General features: G+C 41.0%; 2 long non-coding RNA genes across 2 annotated transcripts in view; both read right to left on the minus strand.

Annotated features, from left to right (window-relative positions):
• Window positions 1-525: 525 nt before the first annotated feature.
• Window positions 526-23,011, minus strand: LOC134810509 (uncharacterized). The gene is made up of 3 exons (XR_010158741.1): window positions 22,685-23,011; window positions 1,604-1,705; window positions 526-668 (listed from the first exon to the last, which is right to left on the minus strand). It is a non-coding gene; the product is annotated as an uncharacterized LOC134810509 (long non-coding RNA).
• Window positions 23,012-23,136: 125 nt separating this feature from the next.
• The window catches only part of LOC134810510 (uncharacterized), a 35,493-nt gene continuing 30,867 nt past the window's right edge, over window positions 23,137-27,762 (minus strand). Inside the window, exons 2-3 of the long non-coding RNA XR_010158742.1 lie at window positions 24,052-24,201; window positions 23,137-23,590 (exon numbers count right to left, since the gene is read on the minus strand). This is a non-coding gene — a long non-coding RNA (uncharacterized LOC134810510). The remainder of the gene's footprint in view (window positions 23,591-24,051; window positions 24,202-27,762) is intronic.

Consider the following 27,762-nt stretch of genomic DNA (forward strand, 5'->3'; position numbering starts at 1 on the left):
AGGCTAAGGTGGGTGGATCACTTGAGGTCAGGAGTTTGATACCAGCCTGGCCAACATGGTGAATTCCTGTCTCTACTAAAAATTCAAAAATTAGCCAGGCATGGTAGCACGTGCCTGTAGTCCCAGCTACTTGGGAGGCTGAGACAGGAGAATCACTTGAACCCAGGAGGCGGGGGTTGCAGTGAGCCGAGATCTCACCACTGCATTCCAGCCTGGGTGACAGAGTGAGACTCTGTCTCAAAAAAGAAAAAAAAAAGCCTTTTAATACTTTTTGTTCACACGATAATAAATCCTGAAGGAAATAATAAAACTTAAAAAATATTGTTAACCTAGTATAATTCTTGTTTTACACTGTTGGAAGCATAATTGTTATTTTCACCTTCAGCTCCTATGGCAGAATGTATTTTCAATAAAATATACTCAGTATATTCACCAAGGCCTCTTATGTAATGTCTTATAACTAGTCACCATAAAGCAGAATTCTGAAAGTAATACATAAAAGGTATTATTTTTTTTTCTACCTTCATCATCACCTCCTTGATCCTGCTGAGGTGTGGATTCGAATGCAGGGATCTCTCTCGCTTTTGTGCGCATCCAGGAAATTTGGCCAGCAGATGCTTCTGACGTCCACTCACACATGTCAAATTCAAACCCACAGGCCTGACACACTAAACGGGAGAAAAAGATCTTGGTGGACTATTAGTCTGCTAGAGTGGCTGCTTAACCAAGTTATGTGTTGTAATCAACCAAAAGGCTTATATACACACATACACATCAGCACACACTAATTTATATCTGGAAGTTGGGATTCAATAAGCCTTAGAGTGTACCAGCAACTCCATTTTGCAAAAATTTCTCAGTTGATCCACATGTACAATATCCTCTCAAATGTGACCCATTGCCATAAAAAAAGGAGATTCCTAGTTTTTGTTGTATGTGTCACCACTTCAGTCACAATATGTTTTAATTTTTTTAAGAGACAGGGTCTTGTTCTGCCACCCAGGCCAAATGCAGTGTTGCAATCATAGCCCACTGTAGCCTCAAACTCCTGGGCTCAAGCAATCTTCCAGCCTCAGCCTCCCAAGTAGCTAGGACCACAGGTGCATGCCACCATGCTCAGGTAATTCTTTTTTTTTTTTTTTTTTTTTTGGTAGAGATGACATCTTGCTATATTGCCCAGGCTAATTTTGAGCTCTTGGCCTCAAGCAATCCTCTCATCCCGGCCTCCCAAAGTGCTGGGATTACAGGCATGAGCCACCATACACCCAGTCAACAATTTTTTAAATGGCTTTATATTTTACCTTACCTACTTTATGGGATTAGATTAGTTAGTTTAAATTATTTACTATTCATAATCACACTGAAATTTTATAGAAGAAACATTGCATATCATTCCACAATGGCTTTAGCTTGTTTCACAAAATGACATCGCCTTAAATTGATGTATTTAGTATAAACCACCACAGCCTCCCAATAACACTCCAGCTAAAACTAGGACATTAATGTCAACAAAGGTTGGCATGTGCACTTTCCTGTGAGTGGTCTCTGAGTCTCACATATTGCATATGTACCAGAAAAGTGAATATCTCAATTTAACACTTACATCTCAACTCTTCATCTGTAGCATCAAATCTGCAGAGATCTGTATCTGGATGACATAGCTCCCGCTCAGCATTCAATGCTTCTTGACACAGTAAAATTCCATCTGTTAAATTTAAAGATTGGCAAGAAGTGAAATGCAGGTGCAACTGGAAAGACTCAAGTATTTTGCTTTAATGTTAATATTCATTCTACAAAGCACTCTGTAACCAATTTCTCTTTATGGTATCATCACCCTTTAGGTAACCCTATCTCTCTCTCTCTCTCTCTCTCTCTCTCTCTCTCTCACACACACACACACACACACACACACACACACACACACACACACCACTCAAATAGAGACAGAGAAAAACAGAACAAAACAACTATGCCAATGTTTCAGAATTTTAATCATATCTCCATAATGACAGGCAAGCCCCAAAGCCAATCCTTCATAGGAGTAAAAAAATTGCCCTAATGTTGGAACTCAGAGTCTACTATTTGAAGGACAGTTGTACATGTGTCCAATACAAGATATGGTGCCCCTTAAACGTGGAAGGTGGATCTTCCCTGGAACTGCTTTCTCTGGAGCCTTCCCAAATTGTGCCTGTTGGCCGGCCATGGTGGCTCACACCTGTAATCCCAGGCATGGGCTGGCCTTTGGGAGGCCAAGGAGGGTGGATCACCTGAGGTCAGGAGTTCAAGATGAGCCTGGCCAACATGGTGAAACCCCGTCTCTATTAAAAATACAAAAATTATCTGGGCGTGGTGGCATGCATCCATAATCCCAGCTACTAGGGAGGCTGAGGCAGGAGAATTGCTTGAACCCAGGAGGTGGAGGTTGCAGTGAGCAAAGGTCACACCACTTCACTCCACCCTGGGTGACAGAGCGAGACTCCATCTCAAAAAAAAAAAAAATTGTGCCTGTGTTTTTGTTTTCTTTTCCCCAAGCCCCCCAATATAAGACTTGAAGGTAGACTAGGAGTCCTTTCTGCCCATACCACTTGCAGACAATTCTCCCTCTGACCTTCCTAAATACCCAAGCTTTGACTCTCATGTCAAATGGCACCCCTCACTGTTCCAGCTTGTTACAATCACAGACACTGTAGGTGAGCCCTGAGGATGCCCTGCCCCTCAACCCCTGAAGATTCTAGCTCTGAGCTCACTGTCATTCTCTGTCATGTAAATATTCACTTTTATTTGCTTCTCAGTTTCTTGATCTCTTCTTATTGATGACTTTGAAGGAGAACTTTGATGAAAAACAACCTTTGCCACCACTCTTCAAAAGAAGTATTACCATTACTAATGATGATAACGTTTCCTTGTCTTCATTTCAAGTGGTCCACTCACCAACCATCATCCCTATCTGTCCAGCTCACTTCTTTTCATATCTCTACTCTAACAATATTTCAGCTGCGCCAGCTTCTACAAGCCCAGGATCCTAAATTATTTTCAGTTATTTCCCTCACCTATCTTGTCTTCATTTCCTTTATTAGAGATGTCAGACAAGCAATCACTCCCTGGCCATGCTCATACTTCTCCATACTCTCATGGCAAAAACTCTAGAAAATAAATCCCTTCACTTACTCTAGCCTGTATCTGTGCAGCTGAATGAGTGAAGAAATCATGCAGATTTCACTTTGTCCACAATCATGCAGACTGAAATGACTTCGTATTCATGACTACTCACTCCATTGGCATCAGGGTGACCCTCATTCTTTCCTTTTCCGCATTCCTAGACAACTATTCAAAGCTTTCTATTCCCTCTTTTAACTTCCAGCTCTTCCTTCCCTATTGTCATTCTCAGCTCACCACCTTGCTTCACATTTCATTGGGAAAATGAGAGAAATCAGAAGAAAACTTTACAAGTCGCATCATCAATCTCACTGGCCAGCTGTCCACACGCTTTGCCCCCTGTAGGAGCGGGCCAACTCTCCATGCCCTTCTCTGGATGACGTCTTCCATTTAGACAGAAATTTCATCTCTGCTCGGCTATTTAAGGAATCATGCTGCCAATTTCCTCTCCTCTCATTTACAACGATGTGTTCTCTTTCTCTACAAGATCATTTCCTTCAGGACCTAAATGGCCAAAACTTCATCCATCTTAGGAAAACATTCTCCTGATCCGACAACCTTCTCCAACTAACTTCTCAAAGTTCTGCCTATTCTCACACTGACTCAAACACCAGTTCTTTCCCCTCCTATTCTCTCTTGAATCTATGTCAATAACAGTTTTTTTAATTGAGATAAACTTCACAAAACATATCATTAACCATTTCCATTTTATCTATTTTAAAGTGTACAAGTAGGCTGGGCACAGTGGCTCACAACTGTAATCCCAGCACTTGGGAGGCCGAGGCAGGTGGATCACTTGAGTTCAGGAGTTCGAGACCAGCCTGGCCAACATGGTGAAACCCCATCTCTACTAAAAATACAAAAATTAGCAAGGCATGGTGGCACACGCGTGTAATCCCAGCTAGGAAATCTGAGGCAGGAGAATTGCTTGAACCCAGGAGGCGGAGGTTGCAGTGAGCCGAGATCGCACCACTGCACTTTAGCCTGGGCAACAGAGTGAGAGTCCAACTCAAAAAAAAAAAAAAAAAGGCCGGGCACAGTGGTTCATGCCTGTAATCCCAGCATTTTGGGAGGCTGAGGCAGATGGATCACCTGAGGTCAGGAGTTCAAGATCAGCCTGGCCAACATGGCAAAACTCCGTCTCTACTAAAAATACAAAAATTAGCCAGGTGTGGTGTTGCATGCCTGTAGTCCCATCTACTCAGGAGGCTGAGACAGGAGAATCAATTGAACCCGGGAGGCAGGGCTGCAGTGAACTGAGATCGTGCCACTGCACTCCAGCTTGGGCAACAAGAGCGAAACTCTGCTTCAACAACTACAACAAAAAAGTGTACAAGTCAGTGGCTTTTATTAAATTTGAAATGTTGTGCAATCATCAAACTACCTAATTCCAAGACATTTTCATCACTTGTACCCATCAGTCACTTCACCATTCTCTCTTCTCCCCCCTACCCTGGCAGCCACTACATCTGCTTTCTATCTCTATGGATTTGCCGACTCTGCTATTTCACATAAATGGAATCATGCAGGCTGTAGCCTTTGTGCTTGCTTCCTTTCACTCAGCAAAATGTTTTTGAGGTTCATCCATGTTGTAGCATGGATCAGTATTTTATTCCTTATTTGTTTGTTTTTTCATCACCTTTACCACTCCCCTGAAACTGCATATATCAAGATTGACCTCTATATTGCTAAATCTCATATTTAATTTTTTTCATCAACATATTTGACATATCAGTAATACTGGACAGAGCTGATCCCTCCCTTTTTCTTGAAATATTTTCTTCACCAGGCTTTTGCATAAAACTCTTTTCTGGTTTTCTGATTGTGTTGCCACCTATTTTTTTTTCAGTCTCTCTTGTGGTTTTCCCTCATCTGCTCAACATGAGACTGCCTGGAAGCTCAGTCCCTCCATCTCTTCTCCTCTCTACACACCCACAACCTTGTTAATATCACCTAGTAACATGCTATTAAACCCTTTCCTAAATGCTGGGGACTTATAAAATTATACCTCAGGCCCAAAATTTTTGTGGACTCCAACTCTACACTCCAGCAGTATCCTGATACTGACTTAAGCCTCTTCCCTCGGGTCACAGAAATAGGTCTAAATCTTGAAACCACCTTTGCAAAAGTATGACTGAGACAGCGAAAGAGATCTAATATAATCGACTCCACCTTGCTTCTAACTTCCAAGCTGTCCTTGCTCATTCCTGGGTGGAGACTGGACTAACTTTGGGAGGAACTTAGTTTATAGTTTAAACAAGGATGGTAACAGCCCTTTCCCAAAGCAGACCTCTTTCTTCTCTGGGGACTAGATTGCCTTTGTAGGACTAACATTAGCCACAAGAATAGAAATTATAGTTTAGGAGTCATGCAGCTGGAGGCTACAAGATTCTGACCCTCCCTAAACTGCTTCTAAGATCAGTGCTTGACATATTTCACAGAACCTGCACTTGATGGATCAACTGGCACCATCCAGGTCAATAAATTGGCTCATCTGATCTTGTGGCCTCAACCCAGGAACCGACTGAGCACAAGAAGACAGCTCCGACTTCCTATGATTTCATCTCTGACCAGTCAGCACTCCTGGCTCACTGGCTTCCCCCCACCCACCAAGTTATCCTTAAAAACTCTGATCCCTGAATGCTCAGCGAGACTGATTTGCGTGATAATATAACTCCAGTCTCCCACATAGCCGGCTCTGCATGAATTACTCTTTCTCTATTGCAATTCCCATCTTGATGAATTGGCTCTGCCCAGGCAGCTGGCAAGGTGAACCCCTTGGGCGGTTACTATCTCAATAAACTTCTGATTTTTCTCAATGTAAACTTTCTCTTCCCACAGCCTTTCTTATCCCAGTTAATGAAACTCCATCCTTCTAGTTAAGGCGAGAAATTTGGGGTCTTCCAAGACTCATCTCTTTCTCTCTCTCTCACCAAACATGCATTCCATCAGCAAATTTCTGCTTTATCAATAAAACACATCCAGAATCCAACTACATCTTACGACCTCCACTACTACTACCAACTCTGGCTCAGGAAACATCATCTCTTTCCTGATCATCTTAGTAACTTCTTAATTTGTCTTTCTGTCCTTGTTCCTGCTCCACTATAATCTTGAGGGTCAGATCATGTCTCCTCTGCTTAAAGCCCTTCCATGGGTTTTCATCCTACATGAAGTAAACATCAATGCCTTACTATGACCTTCCTCATATAAACCAAAGCCTCTTTCCTCAAGGCCTCTGCATTTATAGCTGGATATATAAATAAAAAAATTAAATCCTAAGCCCCCAACCATCTGAATGGACTCCTCCTCTCATCTACAGACATTCCGAAGTTAACCTGTAAAACTAGTTCAGGCCATGATGGCAAAGTGAAGCCAGACATGCCTCATTATACCCTCCTCCCTTTTGCAATTACTGGTAGAACAAACTAAGTATGATAAGAAACATCTACAGTCTATTTTCTCTGAAGCTTGCTATCTGGAGGCTTCATCTACATGGTAAAACCTTGGTCTCTACGAGCTCTTATTGTAACCTAGACATTACTTTCTATTGATTCCAGGTCTTCAGATAATAACTCAACCAATGGTCAACCAGAAAATCTATGAATCTACCTATGACCTGGAAGCCCCCTCTTCCAGTTGTTCTGCCTTTCTAAACTCAACCAATGTACATCTTGCATTCATTGATTGATATTTTATGTCTCCTCAAATTGTGTAAAACCAACTTGTAGCCCAACTACCTTGGGCACCTGTTCTCAGGATCTCCTGAGGACTGTGTCATGAGCCATTGATCACTCATGTTTGGCTCAGAATAAATCTCTTTTAATATTTTACAGAGCTTGAGTCTTTTGGTCAACATATGTAATATTCACATGGCTTATTTCCTCTATTGTTTGGCTATTTTTCTCAGATTATATGTTTTAATGTGACCATACTGACTATTTAAACATCACCATCTCATCCTCATTTCTAGAACTTCTTATCACCGTTTTTTGTTTTACTGTTCTCCATAGCAAATATCACCACTTGACATAAAGTATATTTTTTATTTATTTGCTTACTATCATTTTTCTCCCTGACTAAATTGTAAGCTTGGTGAACGCAATGATTACTATTTGCTTTTTCACTGCTATCACATGACTATCTAAAAAACTTATTGGCATAATAGGAGCTCAATGTATACTTGTTTGATAAATGAATAAATGGCCTAAGAACAACCTGATGAAAAATTTTAAAACATTGTAGACTCAATATACATCATGTTCACTTTTATTTGTGATAAAACTGAAGCAATTCGTTATGGAAATGATTTATGAATGCATCCACAATCTGGTTCCTCATAATGGGAGTTTACAAATGATGAATATGCAAATCCTCTTGAATGTAAGATGCACTGAAAACAAAGCTGCATATGCAATTAAGGGAATGTTGGCAATAAATGAAGCTAAGATTGCACAATAACGATTACCATGAAACAATTAAAACTGTAATTTTTGTAGATTCATATAATAGCTACAAATCTTCTGTCCCTAGAGCTACATAACTAAATATTGGCCATAGTTCAGTTAAATGTTGCATATTATCTCTAATTCATCACTATTTACACAAGACAAAAAAAAAACCCAGAAGCACTATAAACAAAAATAGCAAAACAGTTGAGTACAAATTGCATGGAATTAAAAACGTAGCTTTTGTCAAATGTATTACATTTCTTTCACCAGTGTCTACCACTTTAACTACTTTTGGCCTGAAAACTGGAATTTACAACCATAAAACCAGTGGTATATGAGTAAGTATTTTGGCCTGGTATGCATAAATTGTCAATTAATAAATCTGGACAGCTATTTTTATTTTAGTGCATTCAATCCCAGAGCTCAAAGCTATTTAAAGATGTCAGTTATTTATACTCATATTAATTCTCCCTTCTTCCCTCTCTCCTCTCACTCTTTCTTTCTTTCTTTCTTTCTTTTTTTTTTTGAGACAGAGTCTCACTCTGTTGCCCAGGCTGGAGTGCAGTGGCACAATCTCGGCTCACTGCAACCTCTGCCTCTCAGGTTCAAGCGATTCTCCTGCCTCAGCCTCCCCAGTAGCTGGGACTACAGGGGCCCAAGACCACGCCTGGCTAATTTTTGTATTTTTAGTAGAGATAGGGTTTTGTCATGTTGGCCAGGTTGAGGCTGGTCTCGAACTCCTGACCTCAGGTGATCTGCCCACCTCAGCCTCCCAAAGTGCTGAGATTACAGGTGTGAGCCACTGTGCCCAACTCTCTTTCTCTTATTCTTACATTGTACCACAATCTGGCAGTACAATATTATTTTAGGGGTTTTCAAATCCTCCATCAATGATACATGATTAGTGGAATACGGCTTTGCCAACCATTTCAAGGTGTCTGTACCACTAAAGTCACATGTCTAGGGCCTGCCATCCTTCCAATCTTATCTTGCACAAACAGATTAAATGAAATTGTCCAGACTCTCTCAGAGGGTAGAAAATGAAGTCCAAGTCTCAAGGCCATTGTGGTAAAAGTTATAATTGACATCCAGTTTTTACTCCAGAGGTTTTAGACAATGTGTCAGTTATCCTTATTTGTAGTGGATTTCAAGGAAGGAACAGTTACTGTCTCTTAAAAGAGAACTGGAAGCTACTAAAATAAAAAAGGTCCTTAGTTATTTAACTGGATAATATATATGCATCATTCAGATTCTAATAAAGGGATGATTGGTATATTTGAGGGCTTTACAAATGAGACTTAGGCAAAGTCCTGAAAAACCGATCTAAAAATATTCACAGAATATTCAAAATATTCTGATTGTGAGCCAAAGCATGAAATCGTTGTACAAAATTATAATCAGCTGTTTCTTTAAGAATCAGTGTTATTCAAGAATCAGTGATTAAGCATTTTCTTATTTAATCACAATAGCAACGCTTGATTTTTTTTTTCATACTAGCTACTTTGGTAAAATCTAAAGTGATCCTCTTTTCAATAAATGTACAATAAAATTTCATATCTTGGAAGGGGCAGAGGTTAGAACGGTATTGTTTGAAAATCTGGAAATAGGCTAAACAATTTCTTTCATATTAGAAATTAGTTTTATTGTCCAATTTGCAAAGTGTTCAGAAACTGTGAACATACCTAATACTAAGCAGTTTTATAAATAAAATAACTAATATGTATTTTTTTCTGTTTTCTTTTGTTTGAGATGGGATCTCACCCTGTCACCCAGGCTGGAGTGCAGTGCCGTGATCTCAGCTCACTGCAACCTCTGCCTCCTGGGTTCAAGCGATTCTCCCATCTCAGCCTCCCCAGTAGCTGGGATTACAGGTATGTGCCACCACATCTGGCTAATTTTTATATTTTTAGTAGATACAGGGTTTCACCATGTTGCCCGGGTTGGTCTCGAACTCCTGACTTCATGATATATTTTTAGAGTAAAGAGAAATATATATGGTAAAATAATAGTTTCATTTTCATAAATAACGGAATAATAAATAAGCCATATATTATAAACTTCCTCATCTCAGAATTTTTCAACTGTAAAGTTGGTCATTTCATTTTCAAATTTATTTATAAATTTACATATGGTAAAGTTCCTATTTTCCAGTATTCAGCTCTATGAGTCGTTTTTTACTTTAAAAAAAAAAGCTTTTATTTTAACTTCGGGGTACATATGTGGGTTTGTTATATAGGTAAATTCATGTCCTGGGGGTCTGTTATACAGATTATTTGGTCACCCAGAGTATAGACCTCCTCTTGGGTGTCTCTAGACATCTCCTCTCCAAGAAGAGGGAGCACGTGGGAAAGTCCCAGCGTCAGTCAGGAGGCAGAGGAAGAGGAGTGAAATGTGGGTAAGAAACTTTCTTCTGGTTTCTAGGAGAAGAAGCAGGTGAGGCAGGGTAAGCAAGCCTAGGACTGGCTAGTTTTAATGATGTCAGCAGGCCCTAGAACATAGAAGCTGTTTCTAGTTGTCTGGAACTTGGTTATTATGGGCTAAATCATGCCTCCCAAAATTCCTATGTTGAAGTGTTAACACAAAGTACTACTGAAAGTGACTGTATTGGAAATACAGCCTTTATAGAGCTAACTAAGGTAAAATGAGGTAACCAGGGTGGCCCTAATCCAATATGGCTGGTGTACTTAAACTAGAGTTTAGGTCATAGTCAGGTATAGAATGACCATGTGAAGACACAGGGAGAAAACAGCCATCTATAAGCCAAGAAGAAAGGACACAAAACTCAATCAATCCTGCTGACATTTTGAACTTGGATGTCTGGCCTCAATAATCAAGAAAAAATAAATTTCTATTGTTTGAGTAACACAGTCTGAGGTACTTTGTTATGGCAGCCATAATAGACTAATATACTAGCCCTGGTGTGTGTAGGGCAGGTGCATTATGGCCCACGTATGTGAAAAGAAGTCTTTTAAGGAAATCTAAATATCATTTTTTTTCCAGGACAGAGTCTTTTTTTGTCACCCAGGCTGGAGTGCAGTGGTGCCATCTCAGCTCACTGCAACCTCCACCTCCCAGGTTCAACCCTCTGGAGTAGCTGGGATTACAGCGGCACGCCATCATGCCCAGCTAATTTTTGTATTTTTAGTAGAGATGGGGTTTCACCATGTTGGCCAGGCTGGTCTTGAACTCCTGACCTCAAGTGATCTGTCCACCTCAGCCTCCTAAACAATCATTTCTATAAACCAAAAAGACTTACCACAAGACGGCTATGTTACAACTTAAGTCCACTCATTTTCTTTAAGTCCACTCATTTCTAAATACAATATTTCTGCTATAATATGGCAAAAGTACCTGTATGTCTATTAAAATATGGGAAATGCTTGGCCCAGATTAATTCATCTTCAATAAAGCCTCATTATATAGTTTGAGGACTGAGCTTCATTTTTCATACTAAAACAAAAACCTAGAAATAATATAATATTCTTAGCACAAATGTAAGTACTGTTAAAAACATCTTCCCTTGATATTTTATTTAAATCTGCTTTTTTATGGAATAGAGCATATGTATCTCACAAGGAAGAAGAAATAATCCAAAATCTCAAATATTTGGCATTTGAATAACTGCACATGTTCTTTGTTCAATCATTTGGTCAATCTATATTTATTAAGTGCTTGTTCTGTTCTAGGGTCCACAAATGAATTAGACAGGGTAGGAACTATGCCTCAAGGCACTTAGAATTTAGTCATGGAGATAAATCAATACACGTGTGTCTGTGTCTGTGTGTGTGTGTAGGGGGTAGTAGTGGCAATGTGGAGGGATAGTCTATAAGGGAAAATTCCCTGCACAAGAAACCTCAACTCACAAGAAACTTTTGCTCAGAAACCTGAGCATAAATGGTGGAAGGACATATCAAAAACAAAGAAAAGAAAGAAAGAAAGAAAGAAAGAAAGAAAAGGAAGGAACAAAGAAGGCAGAAGGGAGAAGAAGGAAGAAAAAGGAAAGGAGAGGAAGAAGGCAAGGGAGGTGGAGGAAGGAGGGAGGAGAAATGTAGGAGGAGGACAGAGGGGAGAGGAATGGGGAGAAAAGAGGGAAGAGAAGGTGGGGAGGATAGGGAGAGGATGAAGGAGAGGAAAAATGAGAAGAAGAAGAAAAAGAAAAGTCATGGAATGAGGCTTTCGGGCAGAGGAAAAGAGGTTTGCATAATACCCAAGAATTAGAGGACACTGTGTTGCTGAACTCACAAGTAATTTGTTTTGACCAGGGTATGGGATTCTTGGGGGAATTGTGAAGGAGGACATTGGACTACTGAAAAAGAGCAGTATCGTGAGGAGCTAATATCATGATAAAATATTTGAATTCTCTCCTGGAGGCAGTAAGACTTATTGATGGATCTATGAGAAGTGGAGACCTGGCCATAGGTGTCTGTTATAAAGTATAATCTGTTGGAAGTAGATTGTTGAGTAGAATACATTAAATTTGGAAGAAAAAAAATACCCCATAGGGGGAAAAAAATGTGGGCTGGAACAAAGTCAGGGTTGGATAAATAGTAGTAATAAATAAGCGGAGAAAATTTAAGAAATAAGCTAGGACATTCCCTCCATAATATTTTTTAGCCAAATTGATATAAAGGTGAAAAAAAGAGAAGAATATGTAAAAATTACTCTTAACTTTTTGAGTGAGGAAAAACAACTGCCAATGACTAAAACGGGGAATGAACGAGAGGGAACAGATTTTGAAAGAAAGTTGGAGGTTACTTCTAAACATTGTTGATTTCCAGTTTCTGTAGCAAATATATTTGTTTATTCCACTCATCAATCTGTTCTCCTTACTTACCTCTATTCCAAAGGCTAAAAGTTAAATATTCAGTTTTGTTAGCCTGCCTAGCAAATAAAGTTACCCAGATAAAATAGTCAAGCCAATGATATGGCCAAAAACATTGCCGCTTCTTATTTCGACCTTCTTCCTGCCCAAAATAAACGTGGAAATATCTACACCGCTATCTGCATAAACGTGGAAATATGTACACCGCTGTCTGTATAAACGTGGAAATATTTACACCGCTGTCTGCATAAACGTGGAACTATCTACACCGCTGTCTGTATAAACGTGGAAACAACTACACCGCTGTCTGTATAAACGTGGAAACATCTACACCGCTGTCTGTATAAACGTGGAAACATCTACACCGCTGTCTGTATAAACGTGGAAATATCTACACCGCTGTCCGTAAAAACGTGGAAATATCTACACCGCTGTCTGTATAAACGTGGAAATCTCTACACTGCTGTCTGTATAAACGTGGAAATATCTACACCGCTGTCTGTATAAACGTGGTAATATCTACACGGCTATCTCTATAAACGTGGAAATATCTACACCGCTGTCTGTATAAACGGGGAAATACCTACACCGCTGTCTCTATAAACGTGGAAATATCTACACCGCTATCTGTATAAACGTGGAAATGCCTACACCGCTCTCTCTATAAACGTGGAAATATCTACACCACTATCTCTATAAACGTGGAAGTATCTACACCGCTGTCTCTATAAACGTGGAAATATCTACACCGCTATCTCTATGAACGTGGAAATATCTACACCGCTGTCTCTATAAACGTGGAAATATCTACACCGCTGTCTGTATAAACGTGGAAATATCTACACCGCTGTCTGTACAAACGTGGAAATATCTACACCGCTATCTGTATAAACGTGGAAATATCTACATCGCTGTCTGTATAAACGTGGAAATGTCTACACCGCTGTCTGTATAAACGTGGAAATATCTACACCGCTGTCTGTATAAACGTGGAAATATCTACACCGCTATCTGTATAAACGTGGAAATATCTACAACGCTGTCTCTATAAACGTGGAAATATCTACACCGCTATCTCTATTAACGTGGAAATATCTACACCGATGTCCCTAGAAAAGTGGAAATATCCACACCGCTATCTGTAAAAACGTGGAAATATCTACACCATAGTCTCTATAAACGTGGAAATATCTACACCGCTATCTGTATAAACATGGAAATATCTACACCGCTGTCTCTATAAATGTGGAAATATCTACACCATTATCTGTATAAACGGGGAAATATCTACACCGCTATCTCTATAAACATGGAAATAGCTACACCGCTATCTGTATAAACGTGGAAATAGCTACACCGCTATCTGTATAAACGTGGAAATATCTACATCGCTGTCTGTACAAACGTGGAAATATCTACACCGCTGTCTGTATAAACGTGGAAATATCTACACCGCTGTCTCTATAAACGTGGAAACATCTACACCACTATCTCTATTAACGTGGAAATATCTACACCGCTGTCTGTAAAAACGTGGAAATATCTACACTGCTGTCTGTATAAACGTGGTAATATCTACACCGCTATCTCTATAAATGTGGAAATATCTACACCGCTGTCTGTATAAACGTGGAAATACCTACACCGCTGCCTCTATAAACGTGGAAATATCTACACCGCTATATGTATAAACGTGGAAATGCCTACACCGCTCTCTCTATAAACGTGGAAATATCTACACCGCTATCTCTATAAACGTGGAAATATCTACACCGCTGTCTCTATAAACGTGGAAATATCTACACCGCTATCTCTATGAACGTGGAAATATCTACACCGCTGTCTCTATAAACGTGGAAATATCTACAGCGCTATCTGTATAAACGTGGAAATATCTACACCGCTGTCTGTATAAACGTGGAAATATCTACACCGCTGTCTGTATAAACGTGGAAATATCTACACCGCTGTCTCTATAAACGTGGAAATATCTACACCGCTGTCTCTATAAACGTGGAAATATCTACACCGCTGTCAATATAAACGTGGAAATATCTACACCGCTATCTCTATTAACGTGGAAATATCTACACCGCTGTCCCTATAAAAGTGGAAATATCCAGACCGCTATCTCAATAAATGTGGAAATATCTACACCGTTATCTCTATAAACGTGGAAATATCTACACCGCTATCTCTATAAACGTGGAAATATCTACACGGCTATCTCTATAAACGTGGAAATATCTACACCGCTATCTCTATAAACGTGGAAATATCTACACGACTATCTGTATAAACGTGGAAATATCTACACGGCTATCTCTATCAACGTCGAAATATCTACACCGCTATCTGTATAAACGTGGAAATATCTACAACGCTGTCTCTATAAACGTGGAAATATCTACACCGCTATCTCTATTAACGTGGAAATATCTACACCGATGTCCCTAGAAAAGTGGAAATATCCACACCGCTATCTGTAAAAACGTGGAAATATCTACACCATAGTCTCTATAAACGTGGAAATATCTACACCGCTATCTGTATAAACATGGAAACATCTACACCGCTGTCTCTATAAATGTGGAAATATCTACACCATTATCTGTATAAACGGGGAAATATCTACACCGCTATCTCTATAAACATGGAAATAGCTACACCGCTATCTGTATAAACGTGGAAATAGCTACACCGCTATCTGTATAAACGTGGAAATATCTACATCGCTGTCTGTACAAACGTGGAAATATCTACACCGCTGTCTGTATAAACGTGGAAATATCTACACCGCTGTCTCTATAAACGTGGAAACATCTACACCACTATCTCTATTAACGTGGAAATATCTACACCGCTGTCTGTAAAAACGTGGAAATATCTACACCGCTGTCTGTATAAACGTGGTAATATCTACACCGCTATCTCTATAAATGTGGAAATATCTACACCGCTGTCTGTATAAACGTGGAAATACCTACACCGCTGCCTCTATAAACGTGGAAATATCTACACCGCTATATGTATAAACGTGGAAATATCTACACCGCTATCTCTATAAACGTGGAAATATCTACACCGCTGTCTCTATAAACGTGGAAATATCTACACCGCTATCTCTATGAACGTGGAAATATCTACACCGCTGTCTCTATAAACGTGGAAATATCTACAGCGCTATCTGTATAAACGTGGAAATATCTACACCGCTGTCTGTATAAACGTGGAAATATCTACACCGCTGTCTGTATAAACGTGGAAATATCTACACCGCTGTCTGTATAAACGTGGAAATATCTACACCGCTGTCTCTATAAACGTGGAAATATCTACACCGCTGTCTCTATAAACGTGGAAATATCTACACCGCTATCTCTATTAACGTGGAAATATCTACACCGCTGTCCCTATAAAAGTGGAAATATCCAGACCGCTATCTCAATAAATGTGGAAATATCTACACCGTTATCTCTATAAACGTGGAAATATCTACACCGCTATCTCTATAAACGTGGAAATATCTACACGGCTATCTCTATAAACGTGGAAATATCTACACCGCTATCTCTATAAACGTGGAAATATCTACACGACTATCTGTATAAACGTGGAAATATCTACACGGCTATCTCTATAAACGTCGAAATATCTACACTGCTATCTCTATAAACGTGGAAATATCTACACGACTATCTGAATAAACGTGGAAACATCTACACCGCTATCTCTATAAACGTGGAAATATCTACACCACTATCTGTGTCAACATGGAAATATCTACACCGCTATCTCTATAAATGTGGAAATATCTACACCGCTATCTATATAAACGTGGAAATATCTACACCGCTATCTCTATAAATGTGTAAACATTTACACCGCTCTCTGTATACACATGGAAATATTTACACCGCTATCTGTATAAACATGGAAATATCTAAACCGCTATCTCTATAAACGTGGAAGTATATACACCGCTATCTGTATAAACATGGAAACATCTACACCGCTATCTCTATAAACATGGAAATATCTACCCCGCTATCTCTATAAATGTGGAAATATCTACACCACTATCTCTATAAACATGGAAACATCTACACCGCTGTCTGTATAAACGTGGAAATATCTACACCGCTGTCTCTATAAACGTGGAAATATCTACACCGCTGTCTGTATAAACGTGGTAATATCTACACTGCTATCTCTATAAACGTGGAAATATCTACACCGCTGTCTGTATAAACGTGGAAATACCTACACCGCTGTCTCTATAAATGTGGAAATATCTACACCGCTATCTGTATAAACGTGGAAATGCCTACACTGCTCTCTCTATAAACGTGGAAATATCTACACCGCTATCTCTATAAACGTGGAAATATCCACACCGCTATCTGTAAAAACGTGGAAATATCTACACCATAGTCTCTATAAACGTGGAAATATCTACACCGCTATCTGTATAAACATGGAAATATCTACACCGCTGTCTCTATAAATGTGGAAATATCTACACCATTATCTGTATAAACGGGGAAATATCTACACCGCTATCTCTATAAACATGGAAATAGCTACACCGCTATCTGTATAAACGTGGAAATAGCTACACCGCTATCTGTATAAACGTGGAAATATCTACATCGCTGTCTGTACAAACGTGGAAATATCTACACCGCTGTCTGTATAAACGTGGAAATATCTACACCGCTGTCTCTATGAACGTGGAAACATCTACACCACTATCTCTATTAACGTGGAAATATCTACACCGCTGTCTGTAAAAACGTGGAAATATCTACACCGCTGTCTGTATAAACGTGGTAATATCTACACCGCTATCTCTATAAATGTGGAAATATCTACACCGCTGTCTGTATAAACGTGGAAATACCTACACCGCTGCCTCTATAAACGTGGAAATATCTACACCGCTATATGTATAAACGTGGAAATGCCTACACCGCTCTCTCTATAAACGTGGAAATATCTACACCGCTATCTCTATAAACGTGGAAATATCTACACCGCTGTCTCTATAAACGTGGAAATATCTACACCGCTATCTCTATGAACGTGGAAATATCTACACCGCTGTCTCTATAAACGTGGAAATATCTACAGCGCTATCTGTATAAACGTGGAAATATCTACACCGCTGTCTGTATAAACGTGGAAATATCTACACCGCTGTCTGTATAAACGTGGAAATATCTACACCGCTGTCTGTATAAACGTGGAAATATCTACACCGCTGTCTCTATAAACGTGGAAATATCTACACCGCTGTCTCTATAAACGTGGAAATATCTACACCGCTATCTCTATTAACGTGGAAATATCTACACCGCTGTCCCTATAAAAGTGGAAATATCCAGACCGCTATCTCAATAAATGTGGAAATATCTACACCGTTATCTCTATAAACGTGGAAATATCTACACCGCTATCTCTATAAACGTGGAAATATCTACACGGCTATCTCTATAAACGTGGAAATATCTACACCGCTATCTCTATAAACGTGGAAATATCTACACGACTATCTGTATAAACGTGGAAATATCTACACGGCTATCTCTATAAACGTCGAAATATCTACACTGCTATCTCTATAAACGTGGAAATATCTACACGACTATCTGAATAAACGTGGAAACATCTACACCGCTATCTCTATAAACGTGGAAATATCTACACCACTATCTGTGTCAACATGGAAATATCTACACCGCTATCTCTATAAACGTGGAAATATCTACACCGCTATCTATATAAACGTGGAAATATCTACACCGCTATCTCTATAAATGTGTAAACATTTACACTGCTCTCTGTATACACATGGAAATATTTACACCGCTATCTGTATAAACATGGAAATATCTAAACCGCTATCTCTATAAACGTGGAAATATATACACCGCTATCTCTATAAACATGGAAATATCTACCCCGCTATCTCTATAAATGTGGAAATATCTACACCACTATCTCTATAAACATGGAAACATCTACACCGCTGTCTGTATAAACGTGGAAATATCTACACCGCTGTCTCTATAAACGTGGAAATATCTACACCGCTGTCTGTATAAACGTGGTAATATCTACACCGCTATCTCTATAAACGTGGAAATACCTACACCGCTGTCTGTATAAACGTGGAAATACCTACACCGCTGTCTCTATAAATGTGGAAATATCTACACCGCTATCTGTATAAACGTGGAAATGCCTACACCGCTCTCTCTATAAACGTGGAAATATCTACACCGCTATCTCTATAAAGGTGGAAATATCTACACCGCTGTCTCTAAACGTGGAAATATCTACACCGCTATCTCTATGAACGTGGAAATATCTACACCACTGTCTCTATAAACGTGGAAATATCTACACCGCTATCTGTATAAACGTGGAAATATCTACACCGCTGTCTGTACAAACGTGGAAATATCTACACCGCTATCTGTATAAACGTGGAAATATCTACACCGCTGTCTGTATAAACGTGGAAATATCTACACCGCTATCTGTATAAACGTGGAAATATCTACAACGCTGTCTCTATAAACGTGGAAATATCTACACCGCTATCTCTATTAACGTGGAAATATCTACACCGATGTCCCTAGAAAAGTGGAAATATCCACACCGCTATCTGTAAAAACGTGGAAATATCTACACCATAGTCTCTATAAACGTGGAAATATCTACACCGCTATCTCTATAAACATGGAAATATCTACACCGCTGTCTCTATAAATGTGGAAATATCTACACCATTATCTGTATAAACGGGGAAATATCTACACCGCTATCTCTATAAACATGGAAATAGCTACACCGCTATCTGTATAAACGTGGAAATAGCTACACCGCTATCTGTATAAACGTGGAAATATCTACATCGCTGTCTGTATAAACGTGGAAATATCTACACCGCTGTCTGTATAAACGTGGAAATATCTACACCGCTGTCTCTATAAACGTGGAAACATCTACACCGCTATCTCTATTAACGTGGAAATATCTACACCGCTGTCTGTACAAACATGGAAATATCTACACCGCTATCTGTATAAACGTGGAAATATCTACACCGCTATCTGTATAAACGTGGAAATATCTACACCGCTATCTCTATAAACGTGGAAATATCTACACCGCTATCTCTATAAACGTGGAAATGTCTACACCGTTATCTCTATAAACGTGGAAATATCTACACCGCTATCTCTATAAACGTGGAAATATCTACACCGCTGTCTGTACAAACGTGGAAATATCTACACCGCTATCTGTATCAACGTGGAAATATCTACACCGCTATCTGTATAAACGTGGAAATATCTACACCGCTATCTCTATAAACGTGGAAATATCTACACCGCTATCTCTATAAACGTGGAAATGTCTACACCGTTATCTCTATAAACGTGGAAATATCTACACCGCTATCTCTGTAAACATGGAGATTTCTACACCGCTAGCTGTATAAACACGGAAATATCTACACCGCTATCTCTATAAACGTGGAAATATCTACACCGCTGTCTGTATAAACACGGAAATATCTACACCGCTATCTCTATAAACGTGGAAATATCTACACCGCTGTCTGTATAAACACGGAAATATCTACACCGCTATCTCTATAAACGTGGAAATATCTACACCGCTATCTGTATAAACATGGAAATATCTACACAGCTATCTCTATAAACGTGGAAATATCTACACCGCTGTCTGTGTAAACATGGAAATATCTACACCGCTGTCTCTATAAACAAGGATATATCTACACCGCTATCTGTGTAAACATGGAAATATCTACACCGCTCTCTCTATAAACATGGAAATATCTACACCGCTATCTGTATAAACGTGGAAATATCTACACCGCTATCTCTATAAACGTGTAAACATTTACACGGCTATCTGTATAAAGATGGAAATATTTACATCGCTATCTCTGTAAACATGGAAATATCTACACCGCTATCTCTATAAACATGAAAATATTTACACCGCTATCTGTATAAACATGGAAATATTTACACCGCTATCTCTATAAACATGGAAATATTTACACCTCTATCTCTATAAACATGGAAATATCTACACCCTAACACTACCCCTAACCCTAACCCTAACCCCTAACCCCTAACCCTGACCCTGACCCCGACCCCGACCCTACCCTGACCCTGACCCTGACCCAACCCCTAACCCTGACCCTGACCCTGACCCTAATCCTAACCTCTCACCCTCTGCACCCAGAGTGCTCGTGATGGCCAGCAGAGCCGGCCCCCATCTCCTCCGACCTCCTCCCCACCTCTCACCCTCTGCACCCAGAGTGCTCGTGATGGCCAGCAGAGCTGGCCCCCATCTCCTCTGACCTCCCACCTCTCTCTCTCAGCTAGTCCTCGAACATGTCTGATGTGGTCCCACCTTGGGACCCACATTGCTACTCCTCTGCTTGGAGGGGTACCCACAGTTATCCACACAGTTCACTCCTGTCTTTCAGGTCTTTGTGCAAATATCACCTTCTCAGTGGAGACTACACCTTCAGGACTTAGGCTGTGCCTGCCACATAGTAGGTGCTCAGTAGACACTGGGTGTAGGAAGGAACTACAGGTTGAAATAAGGAGATCATTTCCCTGAGCTTCCGAAGCTCATATTAACTCACCATTTGTTGTTTACTGCTAATATTGAGCACTACAGTAAAATACATAAAACCCTCTGCCAATCCAGGATGTGAAAATGACACTTTACTGTTTTAGTTTGCATTTCTCTGCTTACAAATGGAATACACACATTTTCATGTGCTGTTGGCTACTTATTCATTCAGAAAACATACTAACTGCTGGCTCTTTTTCATGTCCTTTATCAAGTTTGGATCATGTCATTTGCTGTTTTCTGTCTGATGTAAACTCTCAAAGTTTAAAGGGTATTGTCTTTTCCTGACACGTACATTGTGAATAATTTTCTGGCTTACATTTTGACTTTTAATTTCATTCACGATGTTTTTAATGAATAATTTTAATTTTTATGAATGCAAGTTAAAATAATTCTTTCATTGTGGTTCCTGACATGTCATGCAAATAAGGGTCTTCTCCTCCAAGAGCACAGAAATATTTGCCAATACTGTCCTTAAAATCGGTCACAGTTTCATTTTTTATATATGCCTTTTACTTCAATTGGGGCTTCATTTTACTGAATGCCCTATTTGAAGCAAGTTTCTCAGTTAATTCTTTTCTCAAAGTGCTAAGTATGGTAGATTGCAAACATAAATGGCCACATAATGCTCCCACCTCCTTTGCCTCCTCTCCCAGGAGGAGATAGTCTCCATCTTTCCACTCCTTAATCTGGGCTTGGCCATGTGACTTACACTGGCCAATGGGATATTAACAAGTCTGATGTGCACAGAGGCTGTAGAACGTGCACTGGGGCTTGGTCTCTCTTGCTGCCCTGGAGACCAGCTACCCCACGAAGGAAACAGAGCCAACCTGCTGCTTCCTGGAGGAGGACAGTCCCTCAGTCCCTCTGTCTCTGCCAACCAGTTAACCTGCTGCTTCCTGGAGGAAGACAGTCCCTCTGTCCCTCTGTCTCTGCCAACCAGTTAACCTGCTGCTTCCTGGAGGAGGACAGTCCCTCAGTCCCTCTGTCTCTGCCAACCAGTTAACCTGCTGCTTCCTGGAGGAAGACAGTCCCTCAGTCCCTCTGTCTCTGCCAACCAGTTAACCTGCTGCTTCCTGGAGGAGGACAGTCCCTCTGTCCCTCTGTCTCTGCCAAACAGTTAACCTGCTGCTTCCTGGAGGAGGACAGTCCCTCTGTCCCTCTGTCTCTGCCAAACAGTTAACCTGCTGCTTCCTGGAGGAGGACAGTCCCTCAGTCCCTCTGTCTCTGCCAACCAGTTAACCTGCTGCTTCCTGGAGGAGGACAGTCACTCTGTCTCTGCCAACCCAGTTGACCGCAGACATGCAGGTCTGCTCAGGTAAGACCAGCACAGTCCCTGCCCTGTGAGCCAAACCAAATGGTCCAGCCACAGAATCGTGAGCAAATAAGTGATGCTTAAGTCACTAAGATTTGGCCAAAAGCTGAGCATTTATCCCAATCCCAATACTGTTTGTCCTTCTGTTTATCTGTCTGTCCTTCTCTGCTCATTTAAAATGACCCCACTGCATCTAGTACATTTTTATAGGATCAAGGATCTGCTCTTGGATTTATGTCGTGTTCCCACCTCGAGGCAGCTTTGTAAGCTTCTGAGCACTTCCCAATTCCGGGTGACTTCAGGCGCTGGGAGGCCTGTGCATCAGCTGCTGCTGTCTGTAGCTGAGTTCCTTCACCCCTCTGCTGTCCTCAGCTCCTTCACCCCTGGGCCTCAGGAAATCAATGTCATGCTGACATCACTCTAGATCTAAAACTTGGGTTCTTGGACCAGGTGCGGTGGCTCACACCTGTAATCCCAGCACTTTGGGAGGCCGAGGCGGGTGGATCACAAGGTCAGGAGATCAAGAAGATCCTGGCTAACACGGTGAAACCCCGTCTCTACTAAAAATACAAAAAAATTAGCTGGGTGTGGTGGCAGGTGCCTGTAGCCCCAGCTACTCGGGAGGCTGAGGCAGGAGAATGGCGTGAACCTGGGAGGTGGAGCTTGCAGGGAGCCAAGATCACGCCACTGCACTCCAGACTGGGAGAGAGGGCGAGACTTTCTCAAAAAAAAAAAAAAAACTTAGGTTCTTGGATGTTCGGGAAAGGGGGTTCTTTATCTAGGATCCTTGAAGCGCCCCCAAGGGCATCTTCTCAAAGTTGGATGTGTGCATTTTCCTGAAAGGAAAGCTTTCCCACATTATACAGCTTCTGAAAGGGTTACTTGACCCACAGATGTGAAGCTGAGGCTGAAGGAGACTGGTGTGGTTTCTCCTCAGTTTCTCTGTGTGGCACCAGGTGGCAGCAGAGGTCAGCAAGGCAAACCCGAGCCCAGGGATGCGGGGTGGGGGCAGGTACGTCCTCTCTTGAGCTACAGCAGATTAACTCTGTTCTGTTTCATTGTTGTTGTTTAGTTTGCGTTTTGTTTCTCCAACTTTGTGCTTCATCCGGGAAAGCTTTGGATCACAATTCCCAGTGCTGAAGAAAAGGCCAAACTCTGGAAAAAATTTGAATATTTTGAGCCAAATGTGAGGACCACAACCTGTGAGAATGGAAAATAAATCCGGGGACCCCAGACTCACTAAGCCAAAGGGAAAAGCCAAGCTGGGAACTTGCTTATGCAAACCTGCTTCCCATCTGGTTCCTAAATAAGATAGCTATTACACAAAGACAAAAAAGCTACATCCCTGCCTCTACCTCCATCGCATGTAAAATGTGTATTCAGTGAACGCTGACCAAAGGCTGAAGAATGCAACCATTTGCCTCTGATTTACCCACACCCATTTTTTCCACTTCTTCCCCTTTCCCCAATACCCACACTTTTCCCCTTTACTTACTGAGGTCCCCAGACAATCTTTGGGAAAAGCACGGACCACAGTTTTTCCTGTGGTTCTCTGTTCTTTTCTCAGGTGTGTCCTTAACCTTGCAAATAGATTTCTTGAAATGACTGAGACTCACCTTGGTTGTGTTCTTTGATTAGTGCCTGTGACGCAGCTTCAGGAGGTCCTGAGAACGTGTGCACAGTTTAGTCGGCAGAAACTTAGGGAAACGTAAGACCACCATCAGCACATAGGAGTTCTGCATTGGTTTGGTCTGCATTGGTTTGGTCTGGAAGGAGGAAAATTCAAAGTAATGGGGCTTACAGGTCATAGATAGATTCAAAGATTTTCTGATTGTCAATTGGTTGAAAGAATTATTATCTACAGACCTGCTATCAATAGAAAGGAGAGTCTGGGTTAAGATAAGAGACTGTGGAGACCGTGCATAGTTGCTTCCTGATCAGCTCTTTATTTGATTGAGAGTGAGGCAGGGAAGATTAGAGGGAAGCTTACAGTGGAATTCAGGGCTGAGGCTGCTATTCTTTTGCTCCTTGTAACTTCCTACAGTGTTGTCAGCATCCACATAATTCTCTGTGGGGTTGGTCTCAGAGCCAGGTTACCTTGTCTTAGGTCCAGTGGCACCCTGACTGGCTTGGTGTCCTTGAACAAGTTACCTAACCTCTCCATACATCAGTCCCTCAGCTGTAAAATTAAAAAAAAAAAAAAAGAAGAAGAGTACCTACTGTATAGCATTGATTTGAAGATTGAATGAGATGGTATTATACGTTTAGAAGCAGCGCCTGACACGCAAAAGACTCTGAACAAATACTATCCTTTACTAATATCCTGTGTGTCTGTATCAGAGCTGGTGGGGTGGAGGGACAGAAAGAAGTGGGCTTGCTCTTGGGCTTGCTCTTGGGCTCACCCCTTATCCTCCAGTATGTTAGAGCTTCTTACAGTGGTTTCAGGCAGCATCTGAAGACAGTAAAAGCAGAAGCTCCAAGGCTTCTTACATTCTAGCCTGGAAAATCACATCACGTTGCTTCCTTCATATTTTTTTGGCAAATCAGGTTGCAAGGCTTGCCCAGATTAGGGTAAAGAGGCAAAGAGGCTCCTTTTCTTTTCTTTTTTTTTTTTTTTTTTTTTTTTTAGTCAGAATCTCGCTCTGTTGCCCAGGCTGGAGTGCAGTGGCGTGATCTAGGCTCACTGCAAGCTCTGCCTCCTGGGTTCATGCCATTCTCCTACCTCAGGCTCCCAAGTAGCTGAGACTACAGGCACCTACCACCACGCCCGGCTAATTTTTTTTTTTTTTGTATTTTTTAGTAGAGACTGTGTTTCACTGTGTTAGCCAGGATGGTCTCCATCTCCTGACCTCGTGATCCACCTGCCTTGGCCTCCCAAAGTGCTGGGATTACAGGCGTGAGCCACCGTGCCCGACCAAGAGACTCCTTTTCTTGATGAAAGGAGTGGTGAAGTCACATTGCATGTCCTTGCAAAGGGACATGCAGACCACATTAGTGAGAGTATGTGCCTGTATTTTGCAATCTGTAACATGGGCATAAACTAAATGTTTTCCAAAGGGAATAGGGCAAAACAAAAAGGACCTTGACCACTCCTTTGGCCCTGAATAAATCCAGGAAGCCTAAGAGTATGACTATCCTGAGGTAGAAAGAGGGTCACATGCTGGATAAGAGGTACCTGGGCTCTCCACTTACAAGAAGAGAGCATGGTTACATTTATAATCACCATTCCCAACATGCTGTGAGTGCAGGCAGCTACCAGGAGGAGAACAAAGGAAATAACCAGGACACCCATCTCTAAACCTGTTAATTTAATCACATGGAACACTTCTATTTAAAATTCCCGAGAGTTAAGATGTAAGAATGCTTATCAAGGTAAATGCTGTTCACACTGCTTGGAGTGTCAGGCCTAGATCTCTATCCATCAGAAACAACAATATCAATAACAACAACAGCAACATGATGATGGGGCAATTTCTGAAAAGCACCATGTATTTTATCGATACATGTCCATTGCAGAAAATCCAGGTGAATCCAAAGAAGAAATAAATGTCTTCCACAATCCCATAGCCCAGAGCTAACTAACCACTATAAAGAACCCAGCGTGGTTTTAACTAATGGATCAAAAGATGCTCATCAAAGGCTCTGAGCTTTCCTGAGTGCTAACAGGAAACATCCAACATCACTGGTCCCTCCAAGGCTGCAGGTGTCTTTGCCCATAGTGCCTGTTTTGTGTCAGGGAAAGAATCAACCTGGGAGCCAAGCCCAGGAATCAGGATGACCAAGACATACTGGACAAGGAGGGAACAAAGCCATCCAAGGACACTCAAGGACAAATCAAGCAAATGAATTTAAGGGAGACCTGCTCATGGTCTGCTTTGCTGCTCAGCATGGCTGGGAGGCACAGTGGAAGATCATGCATCCTGCCCCTGGGACTCCTCTGCCAGAGCCTGAGAGCTTTCTCCTGCCCACAGGCTAGGGGTGGGACAGTTGGAATTGATCCATGCCTTCTAGCTAGACTGTGGGTCCCCTCAGTCTTGGGCATGGTGACAGCCCAGCATCAGACAGAGGTCAGTATCAAACTAGAAAATTTAATAAATGCTGTCAGATTTGTAGACCCAAGAAAATATAAACTGCCAATCACGAAGGAAAAAAATCTCTCAATGATCTCATCTTTATATGATTCCCTTGCTGCCTGGAAATTGACATTTCCTTGGGGATAATCTGGTCATAGGATTGGTGAAGGTGGAAGGGAGGCAACCTCCGAAGGTGGGGCCCTCTGCTCACCTGGGACAGGGAGGGCCTGAGGTAGGTGTCTGTGTGGGCTGGGGAGGAGGATGGGAGCAGTGCTTCTAGATGTTTCCACTTTCTCCTCATTAGATAATAACGAATGGGTGATTTCCCTAGTCACTGCAGTGTGAGGAAATCTACAAAATTAATTTCACAATACACTTTACAGGATAGGTGGAGAAACACATGAAGCACAACTGCAGTGGATTATAAAAAATGGCCTTTTGAGTTGAGCAATAAATTCGTTCAAGCAGCCATTCTGAAGGACAAACGTGGCTCTGTATTTAAGAGGGGCATTCCAGCACTTCTCTAGCCACTGGGTTGACAATGACTCACCAAAGCCTCTGGTAGCCACCACAGGACACCCAGAGCATATGTTTTAAAGCTGAACACCAAACTGCGGACTTCGGGAGTAAGTGAACTGACTGGTTTTTATTTTGTTTTACTGCTTTTAACATTACAGTAACTGTTACAGGTTCCAGCAGGCTAACTGGGTGGAAATGAGTTTGGTTTCACTTAGTCTCTCTAAAGAGAAAGCAAGTCGGTAGACTAATACCTAATAAAAGCAAAGCTGCCAACAATTGAAATTGCCTGGGCTGCTCTGTGTGTCCCACATGCATGGGTGTGGGTGCCAGTGTGTGTGCGTGTGTGCATGCATGTGCATGTGTGTTGGGATAGAGTGGTAAGAAAATGGGAAATAATAAGAATGTTCAGTCCATAGCCCTTCATTATAAAAAGGTGAGCTGTAATAAATACTAGTGCCACATTTAGCCAAAACTTTACTCCAGCCAAAGGTGATATTTTAATGATAACATCCTATGATTGCTTTGTTCTTCGTCTTTTATGTTCTTCCTAGATGGGCTCAGAACATACAAGAATTAAGTACACATCTTATTTTCCAGTGATAATGCTACCGACAAATTCTGTTGTTTGTATAAACATCAGCCATGTTTATATAACTAAACTAGTGTTTTGTTTTGTCAATTCAGCAAGAAATTAGACCAAATGGTGGCTTAATGCTGCATTGATTTGGCTATCCA

This window comes from Pan troglodytes, chromosome 6 (genome assembly GCF_028858775.2).
Source record: "Pan troglodytes isolate AG18354 chromosome 6, NHGRI_mPanTro3-v2.0_pri, whole genome shotgun sequence".
Lineage (NCBI taxonomy): Eukaryota > Metazoa > Chordata > Mammalia > Primates > Hominidae > Pan > Pan troglodytes.